This window comes from Vulpes lagopus, chromosome 11, assembly GCF_018345385.1.
Source record: "Vulpes lagopus strain Blue_001 chromosome 11, ASM1834538v1, whole genome shotgun sequence".
Lineage (NCBI taxonomy): Eukaryota > Metazoa > Chordata > Mammalia > Carnivora > Canidae > Vulpes > Vulpes lagopus.
Window position 1 is genome coordinate 12199508 of NC_054834.1, and position 23551 is coordinate 12223058.

Here is a 23551-nt window from a genome sequence, read left to right on the forward strand (position 1 = left end):
TGCTTCTAGGTTGCGGTACCCAGCCCCTGTGGTCAGCCCGGGGTGGGGGGCCGGCAGCCCGATCCTCTGCCCCACAGCATGGTGCTCCGTGGGAGTCCCAAAGTGGTGGGGGAGCCAGGGTGTCCACGGTACCTGTGAAGGTGGATCAGATGCCCAAGCGCTGCAGCTCATCATGACAGAGACTGAGCCAGGGCCGTCACCCCCAGGGAGACTGAGACATCAGGCTGTGTTAGCAGACAAGAGGGCAGAGCAAGCAGCCGGAGAACAGTGTGGGGACAGGCAGACAAATGTGGCAAAGCACATAAAGTGGGTCTAATATGCACCTAATAAATAGATATTAGCTCAATAACTAAATATCATAAATGTTTAAAAATCTTTCTTCATTTCTCTTGGCCTCGCATGTTTCTACCTTACTCGTGTTATTGATGGGCAAAGGGGGATTTAAAAGTTAACATAAAATAAATAAGTGTTGAGGGATCAGAGTAGAGGAGGGATAAAAAAAAGTGTGACATCAAGGGAATTAATCAAAGAAGGCTTTGAGCAGGAGGCGAGTTTTGAGTTGCCTTTTAAGGGCTGCAATTTTGAGGAATCGTAGAGGAGAGAGTTAGCTGTAAAGGTCAGAATCTTAGAATCTAAGCAGAATGATAGGTTTCAGGGTAGATTGTAGACATCTGCTATGATAGTGTAGCTTCATAATTTTTTAAATAAATGCAATAACAATCCAGAAAATTGCTATTTATACTTTGGCTCATAAACCAAATTCTGGCAAAACCTAAGGGCGCCTTTTGCCTTTGAGAGTAAAATAATTAAAGTCGATGGTATCTAGTGTTGGCAAAGAAGTGGAGAAACAATTTCCTTATACATTCTTGTAAGTGTTTAAATAATCACAGCCCTCTTGGAAGTCAGTTTGATATTTTATTAAAATTTGAAATGCAAATTATTGACCTAGAAATTTCATTTGGGAGGAATTTATATATAGATAATATATATAATATATATTATGTATATATATATATATACATAATGTATTTGTAAGTTTTTCATTGCAATTTTGCTTCTAGTAGTTAAAGCGAGTTGAAATGAAGTATCTGTCAGCAGATAATGGGTGTGTCGGGCAGATGATTTTCTATGTCTGTTAAAAGAAATGGACCTGTACTTTCTGGTACGGAAGGATCTCAAGACATATTAAAAATGCAAGTTGTAAAAGAGCATACATAGTATTAGCCCAGTGATATAAGAAACAATACAGAGCAAGACAAAAAAATAAGATAAAATAAAAATCCCAACCTAAGGATTGGGACATTTATTCTTTTTTTTTTTTTAAGATTTATTTATTTATTTATTCATGAGAGAGAGAGAGAGAGAGAGAGAGGCAGAGGGAGAAGCAGGCTCCATGCTGGGAGCCCAACGTGGGACTTGATCCCGGGACTCCGGGATCGCGCCCTGGGCCAAAGGCTGGCGCTAAACCACTGAGCCACCCAGGGATCCCCCTGGAACATTTATTCTATTTGCTTCTGCATCTATTCCATTGCCTAATTTTGGGGGCAAAAACCCTGCAAAAGGCATCATCCTTTATTTTTTTTATTTTATTTTTATTTTATTTATTTTATTTATTTATTTTAAGGCATCATCCTTTAAATAAGAATCAAAGTTCATCTTCCAGAAAGGGTCAGAGGAAATGTTGTGTCAATGCTTAAGAATAAGGAAGAAGAAAACAGTAGGATAATTGGGAAGGAAGCCATAGGGAGTTCTGTACCAATGACATTTCACAGAACATTTAGGACGAGGAATTCTTTTTTTATGAACTGAAGAAAGACAAATACCAACTGATTTTAAAAGGCCTTTATAGGTAGAAGTGGTAGAAAGACATAAGAGTATTAAAAAGTCAGAATATTATTATGTAACTCATTGTACAAGGAGAGATTTTTTGAAAGTAGATTAATACTGAAAACACAATAACATTTTGATTTTATTGCACAAAACATTAACAAGTTTTATGTGGGCAAGATGAAAGGTTTTAGGAAAACTGTTTTGTTGCAAGTAGGACATTGCACATGAGACCTTTTTCTTTTCTTGTTCTAACTTACATACTGACCCTAGGTGGAACGAGTATGTGGAAGAAGTTCCAGGGCGCCTGGGTGGCTCAGCAGTTGAGCGTCTGCCTTCGCTCAGGGTGTGACCCCAGGGTCCCGGGATCGAGTCCCACGTCGGGCTCCCTGCCTGTGTCTCTGCACCCCTCTCTCTCTGTGTCTCTCATGAATAAATAAATACAATCTTTAAAAAGTCTTAAAAAGAAAGAAAAAATCAGTTTCAAAGACATGAGGACCCCTTCCTGCCCTGTCCCCCATAAGGGCTCAAACATGTAGCCCCTCCTTCCACACTTGCTATGACCGGACTCACCTCCCCCCACCCATGGGGTGACTTGTTCTTTCCCTGGGCAGCTCTGCTTATTACAGAGTTCTTAGTACTCGATTGAAGTACACTCCACCTCGGGGTGGAGCGGGGGAGGTTTGCCTCTAATACACATTAGAATGAGCTTTAAAAATTGATCAAGGCCCAGTCCCCACCCTGGGCCACTTAAGTCCCTGGAAACGGGGCCCAAGCATCAGCTCGTCTCTACAAGTACCCGAGGGAGTTGCCTGTGCAGGGCGGCTGCCAACCACCGTACTCCTGGAAACCCACATCAGATTTTTAAAGAGCATACTCTCGTGTTTCACCTTCATCTCTTCTCCAAGAAAATTATCTGCCAGCCTTCATGTGAATTGGCTTGTAATGTTTTAAAGCTCTGCCTGGGGCAGCCCCCGTGGCCCAGCAGTTTAGGGCCGCCTTTGGCCCAGGGCATGATCCTGGAGACCCGGGATTGAGTCCCACGTCGGGCTCCCTGCATGGAGCCTGCTTCTCCCTCTGCCTCTCTCTCTCTCTCTCTCTCTCTCTCTCTATCATGAATAAATAAAAAATCTTAAAAAAAAATAAATGTCCATCTGATGAGAATCAGCTTAGGTTGAAGTCACTCTAAGAGGGCTTTTCTTCCTAAGAAAAGTTGGGGGCATAGGGTTGTAGTGACATGATCATATTACAAGAACACACACCAAGATTTGATCATGGACTGTTTAGTGTGTACCGATGGGCTTGCATTTTGTATCTATACTTTAAGCTTGTTAACTTGAAATGTAGGGTCTACTTGGCTGTAGCAGGTGGACTAGAATGTAGGCTAGGACTACAGATTTGGGAGTTTTCCTGAGTTAGAAATCTATGTGATGAGCAGGTTCTTGTGAGTCTGCCTATATTTTTTAATGTTTGTTGTTGTTGTTTTAAAGCATTCTGCTTTTTGTAATGATTTAAGAACCAACCCAGGGCAGTGGCAGAAATAAGCCAAAGGTGGGACACATACCTGGCTTGGTTTAGTGGAAACTCAATCAACCAAATATATATATATATATATATATATATATATATATATATTTTTTTTTTTTTAAAAGAACAATGTAATGGAATATAACTTTTTTTTTGGTTGTTTGGTGGCTAGAACTAGGAATTGTGATACGGATAGCGTAGAATCTTGAAATCTACGCATATTATTTTATCTGGCAAGTATCCACAGTTTCTGGGATTGGCGAGGATTGGTTTTGCTTGGGGAAACTGTTAAAGTTGAAGTTCTCACCATCACAGGCGTCTCATAAGGGAGCACCTAGAACAATGTGTGTATGTCTTGGGGACTACGGGCTAAGGCACTGTGCCCCCTCCAGAAAACACTGTGTTCCTGGACCCCTGGCTGGGCACTGGGATGAAGATGGGGTGATCTGGTCCTCAGGCACGATGCCTGGAGACTGGGGTGACCAGACAGATGGTGTCAGGGATGAAACGGAATTGAAGAGCGACCCAGGCATTGGATTCTGAAGAGGCCAACAGTGGGTGTCAGACAGATGGGGGAAATTTGGGGGGGAAGTGTTGAGGGGAGCCCCAGGTTATTTGGGGGGGAAGCCCCAGTTTTAGTATGAGTGTGTAGGTGTCACAGCTGTTAGTAGGAGGGAGCTATGAGAGGCTGATTATTGAGAGTGAGTTGGAAGTTGATCTTACTTTTTCCTGCCAGGGATGTAACATTTCACCCGGGTCTACGGAGGAAAAAACATTTTTAATATTGCTTCATTTTAGCTGAAGTGGTGATAGTGGTCAGCGGCCTGGAAATCCCAGCTGTGCTCTTGAATTCCTGCCTGGTGTTCACTCCCGCTTCTCGGATGAGAGGGGTCAGGTCCCTCCAGGGCGGTCCGAGGCTCTTCTGCATTTTCACCTGGCCAGGTGCTCCCATCCAGCCTCACCACGAGCTGCTCTCCGGCATCCCCTGAGCCAGAGGCTTCGGTGACCTCATTCCATTTTGTGCTGCATTAAGGAGGCCGGAGGTGACAAGCACCTGAGGAGGGCCATGCCCCTGATCGCCACAGCTCTGTCCCCTTCTGCCACCCACCGTCATCCCAGTTAACTCCCGGAGACCATTTCTTCCTGGACGATTCCATTTCTTTTTCTTCTAATCCCTTTGAGTGTTCAGCCTCGGAGGGGGTGAGACTCCGCTCCGTGGCTCCTTTCCAGCTGGGCGCAGTTCTTAACTGCACTCAAAGCCAATACTAATTATGTTCAAAGTTTCTTATTAATAACAGAGTAAAGACATATGTGAGTGAATATTGAATATTAATTTTCCCTAATGAAAGGGCTTGGCTGTTTTGTTCTGGACGTGAAGCTGTCTTGGTATCTATGGGCAGCGCACTGGCATCGAGCCTCAGATGTCGGGAGGGGATGATGGTGCCCTCTGGCAGGAAGCTTCCAGTTTTCTGGGACAGCTTTTCCCACATTCTTGCTAAAAGCCTGCGGGTAGCTCAACGGCTTGGCAAATAGAGCAAAACCTCCTGGATTTGAACCTCTCTCGTGGAGAATCCGTGGTTGCGCTACGGGGCCACAGCAGGTTCATTTTCCCACTCCCTGTGTTTAGCTTTCCTTAGATAAATAAATGTTTAAACTACTTTGTGAATTCAATTTAGTTTAAATGCACTTAAGAGGGTGTTGGGCTCATAAAACGTTACCAGTTTCACGCGTACACAGGATTGATGCTCTGCCTAGAATAGTACCTGGCACACAATAGGCTCTTAAAGGTTTGGTTAAGGAATTCTTGCAAATTGTTAAAGCAAGCCTCTGGGTTTCTTTGCCAGGTAACACTCTTCTGAAAAGCAAGTTTGTTATTGTTTGCACTTGAACATGGCAAAATCACTTCAAGAAAGGTCCTTACCAATTTCGTATGAATTGGATCAATTTATCCATTCTTGTGCAGTTTTAAAGTATCAGTCGAATCTCTTTTTTTCCCCTTTTTTATTGAAGTATATGACCTGCAGTGTTCCATTAGTTTCAGGTGTACAATATAACGATTCAGCAATTCTATACAGTTCTCCGTGCTCATCAGGCTAAGTGCACTCACTCTTCATCCCCAATATATGTTAAATCAGCGGTTCTCGACTTCACATTAGGAGACTCACTTAAGACCAATTAACTCTGAACCTCAGGTGTGGGTTTGGGGCACTTGGGAGGAGGTCTTAATTTTTTTTAAACAATTTTATTGATGGGTAATTAATATACAACAAACTGCACATGTTTAAAACGGACAGTCTGAGGAGTTTTGACTTACGTATTCCCCTGCCCAACCGTCACCATAATCAAGGCAATGGCCACACTGTCTGTGGATTTCTGAGTGCCAGCAGGGCTGGAGCACAGCAGAGGCTCAAAATCATGAACTGCTTAAAGCGCATCCCTTGTACTGTCTTCTCATCTAGTATTTAATAACAACAGTAATGAAAATAGTTACAATTTTCCAGTCTGGCCCATTGTCTCTTTTGAGGCATAATATGACCCATTAAGACAATGAGAAACATTATTGCCTTTTATGTCAGGCTACCAGTGTTTCCCTCAGACTCTCTTTCTGCCCCAGGAAGGACTGTGTCCACACATTAGCTGGGGTTGGGGACCATTTATCCATGGGTTCTGCTCTGATATGTTCATTGGAAAATTCAAGCTTTTCACAGGAATCTGGGCTAATGTGGTGGAGGAGGCTACTCATTGCCAAGCTACAGAGGTACAGCAAGGGGTGGGGGCAGGGCTGTGAAGGACCCACTGGGAACCTGGTGGCAAACGTGTGCTGGAGCTGCTCTGCACAGCCAACCAGCCTGAAGTCATCTGATCACAAATCCCAAAGAAGGAAGTGGAACTTTGTAATTAAATAATGTTGCATGTATCCGCTGTGTGAGAACTTTACTGGTTGTGGGGGCCTGGGTGGCTCCGTCTGTTCAGGATCTGGCTCTTGATTTCTGCTCAGGTCATATCTGAGGGTCATGACATTGAGCCCTGCATCAGGCTCTGCTGTCACCTTGGAGTCCGCTTGGGATTCTCTTCCTCTCCATCTGCCCCTCACTCACTCATGCATGCATGCTCTCTCTCTTTTTCTCCCTAAAATAAATAAGTAAATACAATCTTAAAAAAAAAAAAAAAAACAAAAACCTTTACTGGTTGTTTTTCAGCCAGTGCTAGTAAAATAGCATATCTCAGAAAATGTTGTAAAAAAGCCAAATGGAATAGCACTAATGGCCAATAATAGGAAATTGGTTAAATGAATATGATTTATTTCTATGCTAGAGTATTACCCAGACACCAAAATTGATTTTATAGGATATTTAACGACTTGGGGAAATGTTCATTTTGTGTTGTTAGAGGAACAGAGCAGGTTAGTAAATCAGTGCATAATTTATCACACCACTTCTGTTTTGAAAAATGTGCGTACACAGTCAACGCACATACAGAAAGAAAAAAAAACACTCAGAACACGTAAGGGCCCCAACGTTGACAATTTTTATTTCCGGTGGTGGAAGAGAACACTGTCTTCATTTTTTTTTTCTTTTACTTTTCCTGCACTTCTCCTATTTTGAAAAATGAAAACACTTTTTTTCTTTTAATCAGAAAAAAACCAATGCCACTAAACGTCCGCTGCAGAAGTTTCCCCAGGTAAATCGAAGCCTGTCTAAAACCGTCCAGTCAGAAGGAAGGACAAAGATAAAGGTCATTAGCACTGCAGCTCCCAGCTCGTGGGTTACCGGTGGGCGCTCACGAGGTGCTTCTTGACCGAGTGAATGATGGTGCAGCTCTGCACAATAGGTAAAGCCCCGCAAGTCGGGAGGGGCTCCGTTGCTGTTGGGGTCGTCGAAGCACGTTTGTTTTGTGCGTTCTATTACAGGCAAGTTGGGGGCGGCAAGGCACTCGTGTTGGCTGGTGAAGGGTGTTGGCATTTCATTTCATTTTGCCAGACTCCAGCTGTGCTTTAGCGAGAGGCCAGCGTGGGCCGCAAATCTGCAGGTTTCTGCGTCGGGGCTGTCGCGTGGTTCTTGGAAGCTCATTTCTGGGGACTGTCCCGTCCAAGGTGGGGCAAGGCCTCAGTGGGACCAGCAGCCCCGCCTGTTAAGGTGAAGCGGCTGAGATACTGCGGGGGGGCCCCTGAGTCGGCCTCTGTGTCCCCGCCCCAGCCCTGTGCTCCCCACCTGCCACCTGCAGCTCTGCCCCCCTCACCCCTTGTGCACCGCCCTGCTTGGCCTCTCCTGGTTCCTAGGTCTTCATGTCCTAGGACTGTGCTCTGTGCTCACCTGCCCCGGCCTAACCGCTCCCCCATCTCTGCTGACCCCCAGCGTTACAGCTCAGCTTCGCCCCTGCCTTTCACTGCCAGCGGCTCCGGAGGGAAGTGGGGGGCAGCATCTACCACCGATCTCCCCCCAGGTGCCTTCTCCCCGCCTCGGGGCCCCGCTGCACTTTATCGGCACTTCACAGCCTTCGTGTCAGGCACCTGCTTCTGGCTGCTAGGCCGGACTCTTCCTGCCTTTGACACATTTCTCCCTCTCCCTCTGCATTCCCAGCAGGCCCAAGAGGGAAGTTTCTAAGACTTCAGGGCATCTCTCAATTCAAGACTATGGAAAGGTTTGTAGGGTGCTTGGCTTTTCCCATGGGAGTGTTTCCACTAAGTTTCCTGTGGTTGGCTTGCTTTCTTTCTTTCTTTCTTTCTTTCCTTCCTTCCTTCCTTCCTTCCTTCCTTCCTTCCTTCCTACCTTCCTTCCTTCCTTTCTTTTTTAAGATTTTATTTATTTATTCATGAAAGACACAGAGAGAGAGGCAGAGACACAGGCAGAGGGAGAAGCAGGCTCGCTGTGGGGAGCCCGATGTGGGACTCAATCCCAGGACCCCAGGTTCACGACCTGAGCCAAAGGCAGATGCTCAACCACTGAGCCACCCAGGTGTCCCTCTTTCTCTTTTTCTGTTTCTTTTTTTTTTTTTTTTAAAGACTTTATTTATTTATTCGTGAGAAACAGGGGGAGAGAGAGAGAGAGAGAGGCAGAGATACAGGCTGAGGGAGAAGCAGGCTCCATGCAGAGAGCCCGACGTGGGACTCGATCCCGGGCTGAAGGCAGCGCTAAACCACTGAGCCACTGTGGCTTCCTTCTTTTCTTTTCTTTTCTTTTCTTTTCTTTTCTTTTCCTTTTCTTTTCTTTTCTTTTCCTTTTCTTTTCTTTTCTTTTCTTTTCTTTTCTTTCTTCTTTCTTTTTTCAAACACGAGTGTTACGTCCTGATGAACAATGTATTGTAAGTTGAAAGTATCCTAAGTCTAAAATGCATTTAATACACCTAATCTACCAAACAGCACGGTCTAGCCTCTGGCCTAGTTTGCCTGTGCTCAGAACGCTTATATCAGCTGGCAGTTGGGCACAATCATCGAACCCGCAGCCGACCTAATAATCAAGTGTTGAGTAGCTCATGTAATTTATTGGATATTATACCGAAAGTGGCAGAGTGGTCACGTGGGTGCAGGATGGCTACAAGTGTATGGCTTGTTGACCTTGGGGCCCACGTGGTTGACAGAGCTGCGGCTCGCTGCCCAGCATCGGGGGAGGATTGTCCTGGACATAGCGTCCGGGAAAAGATCCAAATTCAAAACTTGAAGTTCAGTTTCTATTGGGTGCATATCGCTTTCGTACCATCATAAAGTCAAAAAGTCATAAGTTGAACCATCGCTGTAAGTCAGAGACTATACACAAGTCAGGCCTAAGTTCAACTGGCTTTCCACCATTAACTGAAGTTACGGGGTCTTCCCAGGCTCTTGTGAGAAGGGTCTCAGGGTCTTCCCCCTCCTCTCAGAGCTTTTGTTTGTTTGCTTGCCCAGTGACATCAACAGAAATATAAGAGATGCCATAGCACCGAGTCAGGGAGACCCCATTCAAATCCCATCTCTGACATGGACAAGCTCTCTGACTTTGGGATGCATATTGTGCCTCAATATGACCGTGCAGAAAATCAGTATAATAATGACTGCTTTGTGGAATTATTGTAGGATTAACAGAAGCTTTGTGTAGGAACCTCTTAGCCCCTCCTCTGGGCCGAGGGAGTCACTCACTGAATGCTGGAGCACACCTCCTCTCTTCCTGGCCCCCTCCTTTCAGACCTGAAATCAGCTTCAGAACAAGGAAACTGCATTCAGGTGTGAGCACCCAGCAGCCAGCGAGGTTGCGTGTTTCCACTTGGTTGTCCTGGCACACTGCTGTGTCACGCTTTGTGAGCCTACCGGGCAGTCACTGTGAAATCACCAACCGCAAGCGTGAGGCCATGAATGCCAAGGGTCTCTTCTCTCTGCTTTGCTTACCAGCTTGATCTGTGCAAAGAATTTGAAATATTAGAAAATATACATTGCAAGCTTTAAAGCAGCAGATGGTATTCATGTGTTGGCAGCTCTGTGCCATCAAGTGACTCACACACCCATAGCCATGGTGGAGGGAGAGGCAAGCGCCACGTTGCCTTCTTTTCTTGGAACTGCCATGTTTTTTTCTAGTCCCCGATGCCAGTGTCTTCTCACAGGATTTGCAAGAGAAGAAAAGTCTCACTGTTCTGGAAATGCTAGAAAACGTTCCCAAACTTTCTTAGCGTCCTTCCTAGCAACAGATCCAGTGATTTCCACCACAGTTCTTCCGGGTGGCACTGCTCTCATGGTGTTTGTCACTCTTGGCCACCTACTAGCCATGCAGCGCTGGGCCATTACTTTTCTTTCTGTGCCTTGTTCTCGTTTTTCTCTCCTATAGGATGGGATGATAAAATCTCCCACCTCGTAAAGTTGTTATCAAATATAAGGATCAGATAAATACCAAAAGTATCCAGTGTGCTTTCAATATATGTTGTTCTGTAGTCACCCTATCTGCATGAACAACGTGTGCATTGTTTGATGGGGAATCACAAAGCTCACCTTTGGAGTCCTGGCTTTGCCACTTACTAGCTGCAATGAATTACTGATAACTTACCTAACCTTAAAAAAAACCAAAAACAAAAAACAAAAAAAATAAAAAAAAACAAAAAAACTTACCTAACTTTACTGGAGCTTGGTTTTGATCCATAAGAAGGCAAGAAAAACACTTATTTTTCAGTGTCAAGTTAGATTACTTCTGTGCAAAATAAATCACAAAGCTCCGTACAACACAAGACGGTATTACTAGCTCTCATCTCTGTCTTTGAGCAGAAGCTGCTGAGATTTAGTTGTCTCTGTGTTTCTTGGGGCTTCCAGGGCCGAGTTACTCGTGACATCAGCGGATCAAAGAGTAACTGTTGAATGAACAGTTTAATGGCTCGACACAGCTGAGAAAAAAAGAAGTAAGCCAAGAAGGCCTCTGCGTGTTCAACAGAGATGGCGGGAAATCTACACGCACACTCGTGCTTTTTTTTTGGTAGATGGGCCCATCGGGCCGGGCCCTCTGTCTCAAGATTTCCAGTCAGTCCTGGGAGGACCAGAGGTATCCAGTTGGAGCAGTGGGGATGGGTTGGGTTGCTCCGGGCAGGCACCCTGGCCACCACTAGAAACTGCAGCTTGATAGTCTGACAGCAGTGGTGCAGACCGAAAAACCAAGAAAAGCAGACACAAGAACTTAAAAAGCTCTTCAGTGTGGGGCTCTTTACTCTATAGAGAGATCCCGTGAGGCTTACCAAAAGCTAAATTAGACAAAGCAGTTGAGATCTTTGGGGAACAATTTCACTTTGGCATGGGCAAACCAGATGACCTAAAATGACAGATTCTGCTCATTTCCATGATTGCCTCCGGGAAGGATGACGCTAACTCGGCTCTGTTTTTGCAATATGTTTCTCCAACATAACTTCTTGGTCTGCTGCACAGGTAATTATTCCAACTACAAAGTTCACGTTGCCAATTATCTCAACGATGACCTAATTTTCTCTAATGATGCTAAAATCTAATTCTGGGTTTTGCCGTTTCTACCAAGTAAATGTTACAACCTTTATCCTGCAGATGAATTGCTGGGTCATGTCAGTTTATGCAGCTATTTATATCTTCAGGGGGGTTCGCCGTCAAGTTGGAGAATTGGTAATTATTAATTTTTAAGTAATGACCTTGTCACGAAGATAAATTCAGTTTTATTCATCAGCAGTTTGGTTTTTTGCTATTTTGATTACCACTCTTTGCTCTGTGAAATAGTGCCTTATTTAAGAGGTTTTTTTTTTTCGGTCATGGCATGAACATCATTCTAGGTGGCATGCTTGTCTCATTTGTCGATGGCCCGAAGGTGAAAGGCATAACAGCTATTTTGAAAGGGCAGAGTGAAAAGTCGAGAACTTTTGGCAAGTTGGAATCATGAACTCCATTTTAAAAAGGTGAAATGTTAATGGGGTGAAAATAAAGCCTTTACTTGGCCCTAACAGCAATATCTATAGAAAGATAAGGGAGATCTTCACTGTCAATCTGACACAAAGCTCTAAGAACGGCTGGTAAATGAGGGGCTATAATCTGAGTCCATATGGGCTGTGCATTTGGAGCTGTAGAGAATGGAGGTGCAGGGCACCCTAAGGATGAGGGACTTCCATGCAGCTTCCTTATCTGAGTCTGGGAAGTGGGACATTATCAGGGTCGGGCCAGGAAACGTCAGGGATGCGTCTTCTCTCTCATCATCTCTCTTTCAGCCTATCTGCTTACCTCTGCGTACTCAGGAGGTTCTCCTCTGACCCCCGATGTCCTCTCCAAATCCCGGAGATGGCTGGTTTGACTTGGCTGATTATCATCTCTCTTCTGGGGCAGGACCCTGGCACAAAGCTATCTCATGGATCATCCACCAGCTTCTGTGGGACACCCCAGCATCAGATACTCACCCCTGGTCCTGTCACTGGCCACTCTGTTCCAAGCACAGCTTACTCCTGCTTTTCAGAACAGCAGGCTGTGGCTGGGAAGTTTACATTAGAATGTGAGTCTGGATAAGTCTCCAGAGGCCAGAATTGGGACCAATGAGTGGAAGCTGCAGGAAGAGAGGTTCAACCTCATGCGGAGTCCCTTGAAATGGAAAAAGCCATAGGCAGATAGGTGGTTGGATGCCATGACCTTCGAGGCGCCCTCCAGGTCCCCAAATTGTGTGTTTTTATCTTTATTACCACTCTTTTATTTCTTCCCAGAAGGGTCTAATGAAAGCCATCTCTTTGCATTATTACTGGTGCGAGCCATGAAGATAATCCTGCCGCCGTATAATTAGGATTTGCCTCAGGTGTCAAAAGCAGTAGTGTTTTGCCTTAGCCTCTTAAGGAAAATATATTTCATGTGTGGAATATTTGTAAATTGGATTCGATTAGAGTTAATAACAATGCCATTTAAAGAAAGGAGATAATTTACATAATGTAAATGTAACGGAGCAGCGAACTACGGCAGGGTTACTTCTCGGAGATGACTGAAGAAGAGCGTAGGGACGTTCAGTAATTTTTTTCCCAATGAGTGCTGAGTGGTGTACCAGATAGCTACGCTTTTAAACTCATATTCTTGGTGGCCTGAGTCAGTTAGGGCAGGTTCCAGTGGTGACTCTTCAGATAGCTGCCCAAGCAGAAGTCTGTAAAATCTCACCATTCACACTCTATTAATTTGCAAGTGTGTGTGTGTGCATGTGCATGTATGGTAAAGTGTGTGTTGTGTATATGTGCGGTATGTGTGTTTGTGTGTGGTGTGTGTGTGTGTGTTATGTGTGGAAGTGCATGTGTATGTGTGTGGTGTGACTGTGTATGTGGTGTATATGTAGTGTAGGTGTGTGTGTGTGCTGCGGCATGTATATATGTGGTATGTCTGTGGGGTATGTGTGTATGTGTGATGTATGTGTGTGGAATGGATGGTGTGGTGCTCTGTGTGGCATGGTGGTTGTGTGATTGTGTGTGGTGTGTGTATATGTGTGGCATGTATGTAGTATAAGTGTGTGTTTGTGGTGTGGTATGTGTGTGGTGTATTTGTGTGTATGTGTGGTGTATGTTTGTGGTGTGTGTGGCATGGTGGCTGTGCTTGTGTGTCTGTGGTGTGGTAGTACGTGTGGCCTGCGAGGTGTGGTTGTGTGTGCGTGTATGTGGTATGTATATGGTGTGGTTGTGTGTGTGTATTGTGAAGGGAGAATAAAAATCATTCCATAAAATGTTAATCCTCTCTCAAAGAACAGAAATTAGTATTTAATCAGAAAATCTGAAAGCAGCAGGAGGACTCCAGGATGCCTCTGGTTCCACTTTCCAATGTGACAGTGCGCGGTGACAAAAAAAAAAAAAAAAAAAAAAGACAAAGCAGACACAGAGCGGAGTAGCCTTGCCTCCAGCTTTCTGTTAATTATATTCCCACTGGAAAATACATGGGTAGGGATCCCTGGGTGGCACAACAGTTTGGGCCTGCCTTTGGCCCAGGGCGTGATCCTGGGGACCCGGGATCGAATCCCATGTCGGGCTCCCAGTGCATGGAGCCTGCTTCTCCCTCTGCCTGTGTCTCTGCCTCTCTCTCTCACTGTGTCCCTATCATAAATAAAAAATTAAAAAAAATTAAAAAAAAATAAAAAATAAAGGAAATACATGGGTAGGAGAGAAATGAGCTCTGTTAAAATTCTGGTTCCCCCTTTCTGGAGACAAGACTAGTAAGTTCACTTGGCTTCAATTTCCTCATTTATAAATTATAAGCAAACTATTATAATACTAGTAGTCAGGTCTGAGAATTTTGTGCGGACGGAAGCGCTTCTTAGCGCAAAGTCTAGCTCACATGAAGTGCTGTAACTTAGCTTCTAGGATTCTTTTTTATCCTTATTATTCTGTAAAGGGTGGGAGCCCAGAGAGCCGATGGCACTTGTCCCTAGTCAAGAGCGTGGCTCCTGTCTGCCTGTCTGGCCCAGCCTGAGAGAAACTTGTGTCCAGCCCCCGCTCAGGACCCAACTTCATCTCCTCCCCGAGACTTGATTCCATCCCAGGGGTGTTCTTTTGCTTGGACTTTGCCTGTGTGCCCGTACTTCTCAGAGCCTCGGGCTCCTCTTCTTGAAAATTGGGGCGCTATTCAATAGGGCTTTAAACTTTGGATACTATTAATTAAATTAAATTTATTTATTCATGGACACACACAGAAGCAGAGAACATAGGCAGAGGGAGAAGCAGGCTCCATGGGGGGAGCCCCATGTGGGACTTGATCCCAGGACTCAGGGTCACGACCTAAGCCAAAGGCAGGTGCTCAACTGCTGAGCCACCCAGGTGCCCCCATAGTCTTTGCTGTGATTTTTTACCCCTTTTCTTAAAAGTGAGATATTAAACACACATAATATGCGGCACTTCTGATGGTTGGTTTCCACCTAATGAAGGCTCCATTCTGTGTAGTTGTACCTTCACCCCGTGCTTGTTGCTTTACAGTGGTGTGCTTAGCAACCCCCTTCATTCCCAGATGCCTTCTTTTCTCACCGCCTTCAAAGCCACCTCGAAAATGTAATTGCATTGCTGAGTTCCTCTCTGACGTTGTCAACCTTGATCAAGTACTTTGTTCTTCACTGTTTGTTCTTTTCGGGGGGTGTGAGATCTTCCCGGCCGCAGCCTGCGTGCCCCTGTGATTGTAAAGCGCACCGTATTCCCATGAAGTATTAGGGGAGCGCAGGATCAAGTGCCTTTTCTCTCTCTTTAATTTGTGCACACACTTGTTACCTGCTATTTAGGGGTCATTCCGACTTCTATCCTACGCTAAAATGTGATTGGAGTCATGTTACCTGTTTTCATTACCTGTGGCCATTAAATTGCTTAAAGTCTTAAGACGCTGCTGTTCTTAGGTACAGAGAGGTGTGGTTAAAATGAACCCTGGAATTTAATATGTATTAAGTTCCCCTTGTCCAATTTAGTTGGATGCGTAGAATGAAATAGCTTAACAGAATTAACCGACCCAAAACAATTTACACTGTTCTGTGTTTTTTTGTTTGTTTGTTTGTTTTCCTATTTAGGAATCCTTGTGATATTTTTCCTCAGTACCCGCTACCCCTGTGTGTTGAAGATTTGGCCAAAGCTGCTCTCAACTGTTGGCCTCATCCTAAGAAAAGGACGGCTTGCAACAATCAGGGAAACTTTCAAGAGACTCTTGGCCCTGGGGGATCTTCTAAAGGTGAGAGTGAACCAGTTGTCTTTTGGTTGTTGGAAATCTAAATTAGCTGTTCTGTCTTCCCAGATCTACTTCTTGGAAAAGAGTGAATAAGGGAATACATTATTGAAAATTCTCTACAAAGAATTGAGAGTTTTTCTTTTTCAGGATGATTTTATAGTAGTTATGGAGGAAATCAAGTGGCTATTTTGACATAACAGGACCTTATTTGAAGTTGTACCTCGGATCTAAGGAGACTTATTTAAACACGTGCATGCGCGCACACACACCTTGAAAAGTCAATGACATTTCTCTTTTCAGAAGAATTTCTTATGTATTTAGGGTTTCCTAGAGCCTTCATATTTGCCTTACCCTGCCTTTTAGAATTGTTTTAAGGATAAACCAAAACAATATATATGAAAGCACTTTGTAAACCATGAGGTACTATCTGCACAAGTAAGAAAAACAATTGCTATTTCTGAATATCCATAATCCTCCAAAATATTCTTATACCCTCCAATCTGTTTCTCTTTATTTTTGGATTCATTTTTATTTTGATTATGTAAAGTTTGCTAGAATCTCAAGAAGCAAAGGTGGTAAGTCCTTACCTTTAAGGAGTACCTGTCGAGTGCAAGAGACAGACACATAAATAGATATGACCAACTCCAATATGATAAAAGTGTATTGAGAGTACATCAAGGAATGAAAGAGGTGTTGAATGCAGCCTGGGGCTACAGATTGTGTGTGTAAAAGTAGGCTTCTTGGAGGAGATGACCACTGATGTGGCCCTTGAAGGATGACTAGGAATTGGCCTAGTGGAGTGGAGAGAGTATTGCTGGCAGGAGCAATGGGATAGGGGTGTGAAACCTGCATGCAGGAGTAATAAGTTGTTCATGGTTGTTGAACCATAGTATGAAGGATGTGTGTGTGTATGTGTAAGCACTGAGGGGTTTTAAGATGGCAGTCATTGATATTTTAGGTACGTTACCTCGGAGAGAGTGTAGAGAAACGGCTGAAGGTGAGTCTGGTTAAAGGAAGATTTGTTTTGCACTGATCTGGTGAAGAGATGAGAGGGATGACAGTAGAGAAGCTGTGAGGGATAGAGGAAGAGAGCTTTGAAAGAGCTAGAATGTGCTGGATTTGATGATGCTTTGGACTTTGGAAGTGCGAAAATGTTAGGACCTGGGATTCTCAGATTTCTGACTCTGGTGACGTAAAGGGACATTTGGGAGGAAGTAGACCTGGTCATGGTGAGGAAAGGACTTATTTTTTTTTTTAGATTTTTTATTGTATTTATTTATTCATGAGAGACACACAGAGAAAGGCAGAGACACAGGCAGAGGGAGAAGCAGGCTCCATGCGGGGAGCCCGACGTGGGACTCGATCCCGGGACCAAGATCACGCCCCCAGCCAAAGGCAGATGCCCAACCGCTGAACCACCCAGGCGTCCCGGGAGGGAAGGACTTTTAAACATACCTGGGATATCTAAGTAGAAATGTCTGCTGGGCAGCTGGGGGTGTAAATATGGAGGTTAGGGAAGGATTGGATTCCAGGCTAGACATATTGATCTGGGAGGTATAGACAATAATTAAAAATATTTTTTGAAATATAAGTTTGATTTTGTACTTAAGCTTTCAAAGTGAGCTAGACAGAAACAGCCAAAAGTCATATGATTTCACTTTTATGTGGAATCTAAAACAGAACAAATGAATAAATAAGCACACACACAAAAACCCAGAAAGAGACTCATAGATACAGAGAACAAATTGGTGGTTGCCAGATTGGGGGTGGGGTGTGGGGAGATGGTGAAATAGGGGAAGGGGATTAAGAGGTACAGACCTCCAATTATAAAGTAAATAGGAGTGTCTGGGTGGCTCAGTTGGCTGAGCATCCAACTCTTGGTTTTGACTCAGGTCATGATTTCGGGGTCCAGGGATCAAACCCTGCATTGCGCTCTATGCTCAGCAGGTAGTCTTGCTTGAGGATTCTCTCTCTCTCTCTCAGTAAATAAATAAGTAAGGATCTTTTCCTAGGGACAAATGTGGGGACTTTCGGTATGATGAAAGGAAATTTAAGCCAGTACTTAAAAAATAGCGAAAATCCTAAAATTTAGGAGTTCCAGGCCCGTGCCATTCTTCATTTTAACTCACGGTATTTACAGAAATTATGTAAGGAACATACTTTGTCTTTCAAAGGATGATTGTTTTTCTCTTTTGCTCCTAGTTTCCTGTCTATTCCTCACTTTCATTGCTCTGCCTAAGATTTGAGCTTTGCCTCTGGGAGACTGAGTAGGATCTTTCCTGCATTCTCCAGGGTCCATCAGGGTTCCTTCCTTTGGGTTTTCCCAGCATCCTCCAGCACGTCATGAAGGCAGCCTGTTATAACAGAGGCTGCACTGTTTCAGAGCAGTCTACCCCAGTGAGACATTACTCAGAGCCTTCTTTGAGGGAATGTCATGGGTAAAAATTTTAAATTCAAATATTACGGACAATCGTACTATTTTGAGTGCATTTTATTTGATTACTATGGCCTTAATTAGCTTACTGACTTTTTTCCTTAAGACCTGTTGGAAAAATCACAAAATGCTCCCTTTCTACGATTTCTAGTCAGTCCATTTCTCTACCATCTTTCCAGAAACTTTACAGATTGGCTAATCTATCACTTTAGCTTCTATACAAAAGAAAATTAATTTGAAGCGAAATTAAGTAACTGACCTAATGCTGACAGCCAAAGTCAGAGCCCCAGTCTGCCGAAGCTCAGGCTGCCCTTTCCACCTATTCATTTTCTTATATGCCACATCTTTAGTGCCCTGTAAGCTTACCTAGATGTCTGAAAATAATAAGAAATTGAATTGAGTAAATCCATTCCCGCTGGTGGCATTTGCCTTGGCCAGTCAGTCACTCTTCTGCTTTCTTATTTTAGGCCCTGATGAACGTTTTATTTTTAATTTTGGTTAATCTAAAACTTTTGTTCTCACATGGCTTTTGTTTTGGTTTTCTCTAAGCTGGTTCCACTACTGAAATGGAGGCTCAGTAGAGAATCAACACCACCCATGTTGGAAGTCTAGTTAAAAAAGGATAATCATCTCAACATCCCATATCCAGCCAATTTTTCCCTGCTAAATATGTTCAGTAACAGCATGTTAGGCACATTCTCACACAGCATAAGTACTTGCTGCACAGCCCAGTTTCTAGTTGTTTTTTTAAAGGGTTTTATTTATTTATTTGCGAGAGAGAGAGAGAGATTCAGAGAGAGCACGCACACAAGCTGAGGGGAGCAGCGGAGGGAGAGGGAGAAGCAGGCTTCCTGCTGAGCAGGGAGCCAGGTACAGGCTCGATCCCAGGACCCTGGGATCATGACCCAAGCCAAAGGCAGCCACTTAACTGACTGAAGCCACCCAGGTGCCCCCCACTGTTTCCAGTTTTATTTTTCCTTTTTAAATAAAATACAACTCTCATACAGGAAAAAAAAAAGGAGGGACACCCATGAATTATTTTATTTTTTTACTTTTTTATTTTTTTTTAAATTTTTTTTTTAATTTTTATTTATTTATCATAGTCACAGAGAGAGAGAGAGAGAGGCAGAGAGAGACACAGGCAGAGGGAGAAGCAGGCTCCATGCACCGGGAGCCCGACATGGGATTCGATCCCGGATCTCCAGGATCGCGCCCTGGGCCAAAGGCAGGCGCTAAACCGCTGCGCCACCCAGGGATCCCGCCATGAATTATTTTAAAACCAACTCTTTTAAGCTCCAGGTATTTCTGATTTGGTCCAACCTATCATAACAGCTGATGGATTTTATGTATAGAAAATGAATTTATGGAAATGCCGAGTTGGTGTAGCTTAGCCTGATGGCACATGCACGTGAGGTGTAGGTGGTCTCAGACAGTGAATTGTTCTCTGAGAGTCACAGAACGGGCAGTCATTGCTGTGAAAGCAGTGGGCCGTAAGGCGTCAGAGAGCATGCACAGAACATGATTCATTCATCCTGAAAGCTGCCCAGTAACAAAAGGAGTTTACGCTCGTTTTATGGGCAGGGCCCGAGAAACAGGTCTTCCTGTTTGGCCTCTCTCTTTGTCTGCCTCTTTCGATCTATTGCTGTCTCTGCATCTCCTTCTCTGCCTCACTCATCTGTGTGTGAAAGACGCAAATGGGCATGATGTTTTCCAAAACATGCAGCCCTGGGCAGTTTGTGTCTATGGAGCTGGCAGTGGAAAGGGGATATCGTGGGTATGGCAAGCAGGTGAAACACCCTTCGTTTGGTAAGTGGGGCCAGTACGGGGAGACGTCGGTAGGGTCGCCCTCCGCAGAGCGTGGGCATGCTGGCGGAACGACAGCCTGGATGAGGATGGACAGACATGGGAGCCACTGAAGACAGAGGACAAGACGGTGTGATGGCCAGCAAAGGGCATGTCAGCCTTTGACCAGACAGCCTTGACCTGTCTGGCTTGGTAGTAGGATCTTCTCGGGAGGAGTTCTTTCAAAGAGACGGCCACCAGTGCGGCGATTTTGCAAGCCCCGCAGCATCCTCCCAGCCCTCGTGATGGCTCATGAAGCAGTGGAATATAACCTTCATGTGCAGGTGGAACATCACGTTGCAGGACAGCCTGTTCCTGCTGAAGTGGTCGGCGGCCAAGGGGGACCACCCCTGCTTCAGCCTGCTCCTGACGGAGGGGCCAGCAGCCAGGTGGGGCTGCACCTGCTCCAGCCTGCTCCACACGTGTCTGTTGGCCTGACAGAGGAAGGGGAGCTGGTGGGAGAAGATCGTGTGGAGAGCATTAATCCAGGAGCTTCGGAGGAGCATAGGCAGCGATCTCGTGTTAACCACCCTGTCTGAGTGTCTTCACTGGATTCAGTGAACAGCTTCATCAGTGGGCTGCACAGACTTCATGGCATGCTGGAATTCCCGAGACCTCCATCAGACCACAACGTGGGACCAGGGAGATCCAGGAGGATGAGAGGCTCTGCTTCACACAGGTCAAGAACTACAGGGTCGCAGAGGACAGACAGTACCAGGTCCAGAGCATCATTGGCTGCCTGCTTTCAAGTGAGCCGGGCCCAGCCTCATTTGCCAACCACCTCCCGTGATTCAGAGACCAGAAGTCCTGTCTCTAAAGACTTGCAGGTCTCAAGTAGTTCCAATTCTGACAGTGATAGCTCCACAGAGTTTGAAGAAGTTGTTGCCCAGGCAGAGGAAACTAGAGCTGCTGTTCTAGAAAAGCAAGTAGGAGGGACCTCAGCACAGCAAGAGGTTACATGTATCAGTGGAGGAGAGACCCTCCCCAGTCTCCCCAGAAGGATCTTCGTGTGAACTAGCTTACTGTGGGCAGGGTACAGAGTGCAACCGTATTGGGTGGCCGCTTTCTGCTCAGGTTCCAGAGTGAATAATGCAAGTACTGTCCTGCAGACAAAGCACTGGATAGAGTGTATGGTAGCTTTGGAGTTGCCACTTGAAAGCATTTAGAGTTTGGGGGCAGTTGGTTAAGCGTCCAACTCTTGATTTGGGCTCAGGTCATGATTTCGGGGTCATGAGATCGAGCCCTGCCTGCATGGAGCTCCGTGCTGGGCCTCGAGCCTGCTTAAGATTCTCTTTCTCCCTCTCTCTCTTCCCCTCGCTGTGCACCCCTTGCCCCCCACCTCATGCGCACACATTCTCTCATAAATAAATAAATGAATGAATGAATGAATGAGTAAATAAATAAGTAAAATGTGTCTAGAGTTTAAATTAGTATTCAATTTTTTTAATTAATTAATTTTTTAGTATTCAAATATTGAAACCCTCCTTCTACTCTGTGGTTAGAGCACACAGTTCTGCTGGACGAGGATTGTTGGGAACAATTCCTGTCCAAAAGTAGAAGCTGTAGGTGAGTTGCCAGGGTGACACTTTTGAACGGGTCATCTTCCTACAGGCTCACATCAAATGTAACGGTAAAATGTGTTACCCTCCACCCTTCTGTAGTGTGGGATTTTTAAAAAGAAAGGGGAGAGGAAATGCTGAACCACCAACTTTTGCTACAAACTCAATCCCGCTAGAGAGGTCAGAGACCACATCAGCAGTTTGCGGGGCCGTTTTGGTGAAGGACAATGACAACGGGTTTCTAATCAGATAATGTTGCTGCATTTGAATTTTCACTCTTCACTGCCTTTTGTTGCTGGCGTACTTTCGAAATTATTCTCGATTCAGGTTTATTATTAACTTTTTGAACTCTGGCTTCTGCACTGCTATCTTGCCGTTCGTGTTACAATTGAGCACGGTGACTGGAGAATTTATTTTTGCAGTCGTTAATAGAATAGCAAGGCAGCATAATATGAATTAATGACTCTTCACATTTTCTCATAATATAAGCTGGATTCGTTATCCCCTGGGGATCTATTTCAGACTCATGTCCTGATAAATGAACGATTCTTGCTCGTTGTTAGCTTTCTAGCTTTTTAAAAGCTTCTGCACAATGGATACATAGATAACAGTAAGTGATAAATAATTTTGGTTTTAAACTTTAGAAACATTTCTGATCTCATTATAAAGTGGGAAATGAAACAGAACCTCCACGATCAATAGCTGAAGTATTTGGGCTGGTTTTTTTTTTTTTTTTTTTTTTTTTTTAAGCAAGAACCATCCTGAGGCAATTATATCTTTTTAATACCACTTAGAAAATAAAACCTGGGGGTGCCAGGGTGGTTGAGGGTCTGCCTTCGGCCCAGGGTGTGATCCCGGGGTCCTGGGATCAAGTCCCACGTTGGGCTCCCTGCATGGAGCCTGCTTCTCCCTCTGCCTGTGTCTCTGCCTCTCTCTCTGTGTGTGTCTCTCATGAATAAATAAATCAGATCTAAAAAAAAAAAAAGAAAGATAAGAAAGAACAGAAAATCTGTGAGGGAAGATGGAGGATAAAAAAAATTATTGAGGGTGCAGAACTATGAACAGAGTTTTTTCCATCCCTTATATCATCTTTCATTTGGAGGACATGTATATTATCATCGACCAAGACTGTTCAAAGATGCCATCCACTTGGGTAATAATTATGTTACCAGTATTTTCAAATTATTGTCTGTCCTTTCTGTTTCCCCTCTTTGCTATCAGAGTTTTCATGGTTTGTTTAGCCTCACCATTTTAGTGTGTGCATATGACATGGAGAAGGTGTCACAGCAAAAGGACAAGAGTCACAGAAATAGAGATAGACTCTCCATTCAATACACATTACTAAAGCAGTATTTGTGGTTCTTTATCCACCCCCCCCCCCCATCTTACTTATTTCTTCGGCATTAAAGCTATGTGTTTTCTATTACTTATAAACCTATAAATAGGTACACAGGCCTGTATCCTAAGTTGGGGATCCGAAAATACGGTTGTTGATCTGTGATGTGCCACCCAGGTGCCCTGCCCCCTTGGGGCTGAGACACTCCTTCCCCAGCTTCTTCCCCAGCTGAAGCTCAAGGCTGCAGAGAGAAAGTTGCCTCCTTCAAGGCAGCCCAGGGCAGCAGAGTACATTCAATGACTGGTCAGCTGGGAGACACAGAGACCCTTGCCCCCAATTCAGGATGACTCTGTAGGACAGGCAGGGTCGGCTGGAGCTTTGGTTGTGACTATCCCACAGCCCAGCTTCTCCCACTGCCTTGTCCTGCTTTGTCCAGTCTCCCCTACATGTTGACCCCAGGAGCTCTCCCCAATAAAATCCCTGCGTGGCAGTCCCCATCTCAGAGTCCAGCTCTAGGGAAGCCTGGCCTACAGCAGCCGTCCGTGGTCCGTGCCTTGCCTGTGTATGCGGGAGTCTGGGCTTGTGTATCCTTATGGAACCGTGAGGAGGTCGTAGCTCTGGAATCAGAATCAAGACAATCTGACAATCTGGCCTAGTCCTTTCCTATGAGAAATGGGGATGACAACACCTACCTCTTAAGAGCCATTGCCAGGATTTGGCAGCAGAGAATTCAGTGCCTAGATACAGGAAACGTTCATTAAATTATACCTTCCTTGTAATTGCCAGCAATTTCTGACCAATTGGTTATAATACAGAAGGCGTTTTTATGGCACTTTTATTACAACATTTGCTTTGGTAGAGCGTGGAGCTTAATAAAAGCTGCATCACCTGCGAATTGAAATAATGTCTCACGT

At 44.7% G+C, this 23551-nt stretch overlaps 1 protein-coding gene across 19 annotated transcripts in view; it reads left to right on the forward strand.

The window, feature by feature from the left end:
- Positions 1-23551, forward strand: part of NRCAM (neuronal cell adhesion molecule) — a 280017-nt gene that overhangs the window by 47701 nt on the left and 208765 nt on the right. For all 19 annotated transcript variants that reach the window (XM_041723226.1, XM_041723232.1, XM_041723228.1 and 16 more), the window contains exon 2: positions 15312-15469. The gene's annotated coding sequence lies outside the window, so the exon portion shown is untranslated. The remainder of the gene's footprint in view (positions 1-15311; positions 15470-23551) is intronic.